Source organism: Cupressus sempervirens, chromosome 5 (assembly GCF_028749045.1).
Source record: "Cupressus sempervirens isolate cs-2001-9-10 chromosome 5, ASM2874904v1, whole genome shotgun sequence".
NCBI lineage: Eukaryota > Viridiplantae > Streptophyta > Pinopsida > Cupressales > Cupressaceae > Cupressus > Cupressus sempervirens.
In genome coordinates, this window is record NC_143122.1 from 505,779,089 (window position 1) to 505,785,504 (window position 6,416).

Genomic DNA, 6,416 nt, shown 5'->3' on the forward strand with positions numbered 1-6,416 from the left:
CAATATCTAGTCTAATACATACCATGGCATACATTAAGCTCTCTACAACTAAAGCATATGATACCTTGGACATCTTAGCCTTCTCTTTTGGTGTCTTTGGACACACATCCTTAGTCAATTTTGAATGACCAGGTAAAGGTGTGTTGAAAGCTTTAGCATTCTCCATAGAGAAATGACGCAACACCTTCTCAATATAATCAGCCTAAGATAATGCCAATTTTGTGTGCTTCCTATCTCTGCAAATTCTCATACCAAGGATTTGCTTTGCTGCCCCCGAATCCTTCATAGCAAATGAATGTGCTAATTGTTCTTTTAACCCCTTAATGTGATCCATGTTAAACCCAACTACAAACATATCATCAACATATAAACATAATATAATTTAGTTGTCATCATCTAACCCTTTAAAATAAACACAATGGTCAAAATGACATCAAGTACAACCATGCTCATTCATAAAACTATCAAATTTAAGATACCACTGCCGATGTGCTTGCTTCAAGCCATATAAACTTTTCTTCAATATGACACTAAGTTCTCCTTACCTTTGATCTCAAATCCCTGTGCCTATACCATAACATTTAGGTTCGCTAACATCTATAAATAAAATAGAATACAAAGAGGGAGATTTTTTTTTTTGGAGGTCTACTTAGCCTTGTTGACCATCTAACATTCACTGGGGTATGTGGTATTTGTTGTTGCAGTTGTTGTGGATGTCCATAGACACAATTTCAGATCCCCTAATTGCATTTGTAGTGAGAGTGATCGCTCAAAAATTCTTTCAATCTAGTAGATTGAATAGTATGTCTTGCATGGCTATAGAATTAGGTTACAAGATAGTGAATGACCACTCTTATGACCTTGCTGAGTTGCAACTTCAACAATTATCAAAAAATTTGGAGGCCATAAGGAAAATAAAAAATGCACAATGCAAATTTGGTTCCCTACTTATTTGCATATTCTTTTATGTGCAAAACACATTTCCCACCTTTGGCCAGATAGTGTGGAAGAACAACAAGCTAGTGATAGTGTAAATTTTAGAGTTAACTGAACAACTTGGAGATAATTTTGAGACAACGATGACAAGCTACTTTGAAGACTTTAAGAAGTCTATGAAATAGAGGTTAAGGATCCTTGTGTCACTAGTTGAACAATACTACAATGATGCATGCTTTCTAGTTGATGTAGATTACACATATGTGCAAGCAACTATTCCTAGGGTCAGATGGCTGAAGCCCTTGCCATATGAAGTCAATGTTGATGAAGAATCTGTAGCTATCACACCACAATTGGCAGATGAAGTTGACAAGAGTTCCACTTCATTTGGAAACTATGAGGAAGCCAAGTCTAGAATCACTATTGATTTAGAGATAGCTACTATGGTGAGAAAGAAAAATAAGCTTGTGAAGAAGCTCAAGGAAAGATTTGGTGGAGTAGAGGAAGTAGAAGATGAAGATGAAGATGAGGATGATGAAGAGGATCAACTAGCTCAAGCCTCATTGGCAATCACTCTAGGCCAAGGAGAAGACTAAGAAGAAGAAGGTGTCGAGGAAGAAGAAGCTGAGGAAACACCTAAGCTAGCAGATAAGAAGAAGAGAAAGGCAAAGGAGGTTTCCATGGAGAAACCTAAAAACATTGTAAAACAACAAAACAACAACTAGCTATATCGGTGACAAGATCAAGAACAAGGGAAAATATAAAAAGACCAAAGAGGTTGAGAAGTCAAAAGGAAAAAGAACCATTACTGCTACAGAGGAGAGTGAGCTTGTAAAAAAAAAGAAGCTAAGAAGAAAATATGTTGCTTAGGCCAAGTCAGATGAGGAAAGGACAAAATTAGATGACAATAGTCAATTTTAGTTGGTAAGCCACAATCCCTCATTAGACATAGATAACTTGTGTGAAAATCTAAGAAAAATTGTAGATTTTTTTGGTTTTACATGTGTTATGTTTGATAGGTTAGGAAAGCTAGATCATAATAGAGTGGAAGAATTTATTTATGCAATGATGGCTACATTTAAGTCCACACCACTAGAGATTGCCAACTCATTACCAAAGATTCTTTATGACCGAGTTGAGTAGAAGTGGCAATACAATTTGATAATAAAGAGACAAATAAGGGAGACTACACTAGCCAGAGTAATGCCAAATTTGAACAAGGCAATAATGAAAAAATACACTAATAAATACAAGGGAAGATTTTCCCCCAAATATAGAGAAAATTTAATATTTTGCAAAACAAAATTGAAGAGGTTGTCAAACAGAGTACCCAAATATGGAAAGTTATTTATGGGTTGACAACTGAGAAGCCAAGAGAACAAGTTCCTGAGGAAGTTGGAGAAGAGAAAGATGAACAGGGACAAGAGGTCTAAGTCAAGGATGGTCATGTGGGAGGAACTAAAATAGTAGAATCAACAAACACCATAGTCAAGGATGAGCAATTGACTGATCAGGATGTACCAGAGGTTCAAGTGTTGAGTTTCAGTCCTCCACATCCAAACCAAGTGAATCAACAAGACTCAATTCAAATTAAGGATGTCTCTGAAAAATCTTCTCTAAACATCAGTCCCTTGACATTTGAGGACTTGTAGAAACTTCTAATAGACTCCACCATAGTAGCAAAATTATGCAACAATTCTATGTTGGTGCAAGTGGATGAGATTGAGAAGGTAGAATTGGCATCTGTAGGGGAGAAACCAGAAGCCACATATAATGTGCCCCTCAATCTACATAAGACAAGGAGAAAGAAGAGAAAGGTTCAAAGACTACATTGGAAAGTGTGGCAACTGACACACAAATTGTAATGCTTATTGTGACACATTAGGCAAAGGATATAGTGCCACAGTTGTTAGGACATCAATGCCAAATGTTTCACTACTAGCTACATTATCAATTCATAAGGATGGGACAAGAGTCCACATAGGTCTAGTAGCCAACCCTACACTTATCCCACCGAAGCAAGGTGAAGATGAGATGAAAGAGGAGAAAGATAGGATTGAAGAGTCAGCTTTGACTATTAAGCTAGAGGAAAAAATTACAATACAGACCTTGATTACCCTACCGATTGCTGTATCTACTCCCTCTTACTAGTCAAACTTTTCAACGGTTGAGTAGTGATGCTACACCCCTACAGATATCAAGGCCTAGTTCTAGCACATCTAAGTTTGCTGAAAATACATCTTATGGTGATGTCAGCTTAGATAAGGTGATTGAATTGCTCAAGCTTGATCTTACATCAATCACCATTGAGAAAATGAGCATTATGTAGGAATCTCTTCAAAGGAGGAAACAACAAGAGTTGCTCAGAAGGGAGCACAAGCAAAAGAAAATGTTGCATGACATCAAAGATATATTTCTTGATGCTTTTAGCCTCCCAGCCCCTAATGAAGATAAATCTCTTCTCGAGAAATTGGTAAATATTGTGGAGAAAATTAATGATGAAGACTTAGATTCAAACACAAAACTCTTGGAATGGTTTGAAAGGAAGTTTCAATCAAAGGTACTTCAAAATATTTCTTGTGTTATTGCACTATGACAGGTTCAATTAGAAACCAAAATGGAGGATGTGAAAAAGGTGTTGGAGAATATATTTTCTCTTTACACAATGCTTTGTGATGTAAATTTATTCACTCAAGAAGTATAGAGGGCTATTGACATGCTGCAAGGAGACTTACAAACAATAGATAATACTCTTAAGTTGTCTCCTAGTCAAAGCCAAGATCATTTTGATAGATTCTTATCTACTCAAGGTTAGTTAGCTGCATTACAAGCACAAGATGCAAACATAAGGGCTACATTGATTAGTATCTTGTCCATGTTGACCCCACACATGGAAGTATTCCATAAGGAACTAGCCTATGCTGAAACTTTGATGAAGAAAGATACCCAACTTTCTACTCATGACGGCTTAGCAGACCTTGCTGCCTAGTTAGATATCCAATATCAATCTCTAAAGGTAGCATGCAATAACTGGGATGCAACATTGAAAATAATCATGGAGGTCCATAAAACATTTTTGGACAAACACACTATAAGTGTACCACCCAAATGACATAAGTGTCAAAAAAGGGGGATTATCAAGTTTTGGGGACCCTACAATTTTGTTGGCATAGTGCAATTTTGAGTCAAGGGGAGTACTTATGCAGAAATAGGGTACATTGATACATAGCATACATCTACTCAATAGGAGTATAAATTTTAGATATAGAAAGGAAATATAAAGTCAAGGGGAGTTATGAGTATTGATGCAATATGGTATGATAGCTATGTCATCAGTTTTGCAAATTTTGAAATTTTGTATGTGAGCCGAGTAAAGAATAAAAATTATATGAGTTATGCTCTAGTTAAGCTATATATGCATGAAAAAGTATATTTTCCATTCATGTGAAAGGGGGAGATTATTGATCTCATTTTGGTTTTGACAAGGTAGTGACAAAACACTTAAGTCATTACTTAACAAAACCTAGTGCATAACAAGTAAGTAGTGTGTGTTGAGCATAAGTTGCTAGATAATAGATGTCAAGTAATACATAGTTAGTACTGAACACCACTATGTGTCGAGAAGATGATATCTATCGAGCCACTCCAATGCTGAGCAAGTAATACATGCCAAGTGATTTAGATGTTGTGTAAAATAGTGGATCCCAAGTCAATCAGAAGCTGAGTTACATCATTAAGAATATAGTGGATGTTGAGCATTAGAGCCTTCAAGTGCCAAGTAAATAGTTTTTGGCATAGTAGTTTGTATTGGCATAAACTTCAATGTAAACCATTTTTGGGCCCACTTAAGGATTGTTTTACGATTCTAGAAGATATATACAAAAGAATATTGAGGATCCCTATTCAGTATCAGTTAGAGGAGAAAAAAACCAAGTAGTTAAAGGATAGAGGAGACATATTTGATTAGGTAGATCAAGGATATCTTTGCAAAGAGGTGATCTAATATCTAGTAGCAGAATGCTAACTGGAGGATCAATGCTAAACATTTTAACAGTTGAATCAATGAAAATCTCTTAACAGAGTAGTCTTAATAGGCTTTTGTAAATCCTTTAACAAGGTGCTTACTTTATTTTGAGTCAAAGTCCTTTAACTAGATGCACTTTTAGCAGGGTATTAAAATCCTTTAATAGGGTAAGATCTAACAATCTTTGTAAGCCTTTAATAGGGAAAAACTTTCACAGGACAGGTCATAGTTTATGATCAAATATTTGCAACCTTAGTTGGATACACTTTACAACTATAGTAGTGAAGATTAGTGGATGTTATCCCCACCCTAGTTTTACCTTCTCATTGGAGGGTTTCTAGGTAACCAAATATCTTATGTCATGTGTTACATTTACTTTATGCTATGGATGTTATAGTTAGCTATTTCAGTTTACATGCTATATGATGAGATGGATGTGTCGTGAATGTTTTATATTTAGATGTTATAAGTTCTAATTTACCCCACCCATTGTTATTTCCAAAAAAATTAACATTCACAGAAGATAACTGACTAATAACTATATTAAACTCATTTAAATGATCTGCAATAGATCCACCTTCTATCATCTTCATATTAAATACTTATGAGAAGTACCTTATTTGAAGTGGAGGGCTTTTCATATAGCTTTGTTAGGGTTTGCATCTACTCTTTCATTGTCTTTGCTTTTGTAATGTTAAATGTCACTAATGGTGTCATGCATAATTGAATACTTTCAAGTACCTTTCTAGCCAAAATTTCTCACTCCTCATCTGTCAAAGTTCCTTTTTCCTTGGCTTTTCCTTCCAATGGTTGCCATAAATCATTCTGATAGAGAGTCCTCCATTTGCATTATCCATAACTAAATGTTCTACCCATTAAAATTCTCAACCTTCATCTCACCCTTGTCTTCCATACTCCCACTCAACTGTGAGACTCACACTCAACCATGAGACATTCCTACAAAGGATAGCTAAAAAAATGACAATTTGGGCTAAAAATAAAAACAACAATAGTCTATCTCTGATACCACTTGTTATGATTAAGCATAGATAAATAATAGTTTTATGAAAATATAAACAATATCATAAAATAATAAATCACACAGAAGAGAGCACAAGACACAAGGATTTAACTTGATTCATGCAATCCTTGGGCTATGTCCACCAACAACAAGTCTACTATTATTATTATCTAGTGATTATAATCAACAATCCCTTATAGTTCAATATCGCCACAAGAAGCTACAATCTCATCATACATTATGAAATCCCTAACCCGAAGCCATTTTATACAAGCTTTTATTTCTTACAAAATTAGGGCTAAGATGATGACAACAACATTATCTTATGTTTAAATTACCATTGTTCTATTATATTACTATTTTCATCATCTAAGCTCTTATTTTATGTTTATATTAACATTATTTTATGTCTATTAACTAATGATTATTCTCTTT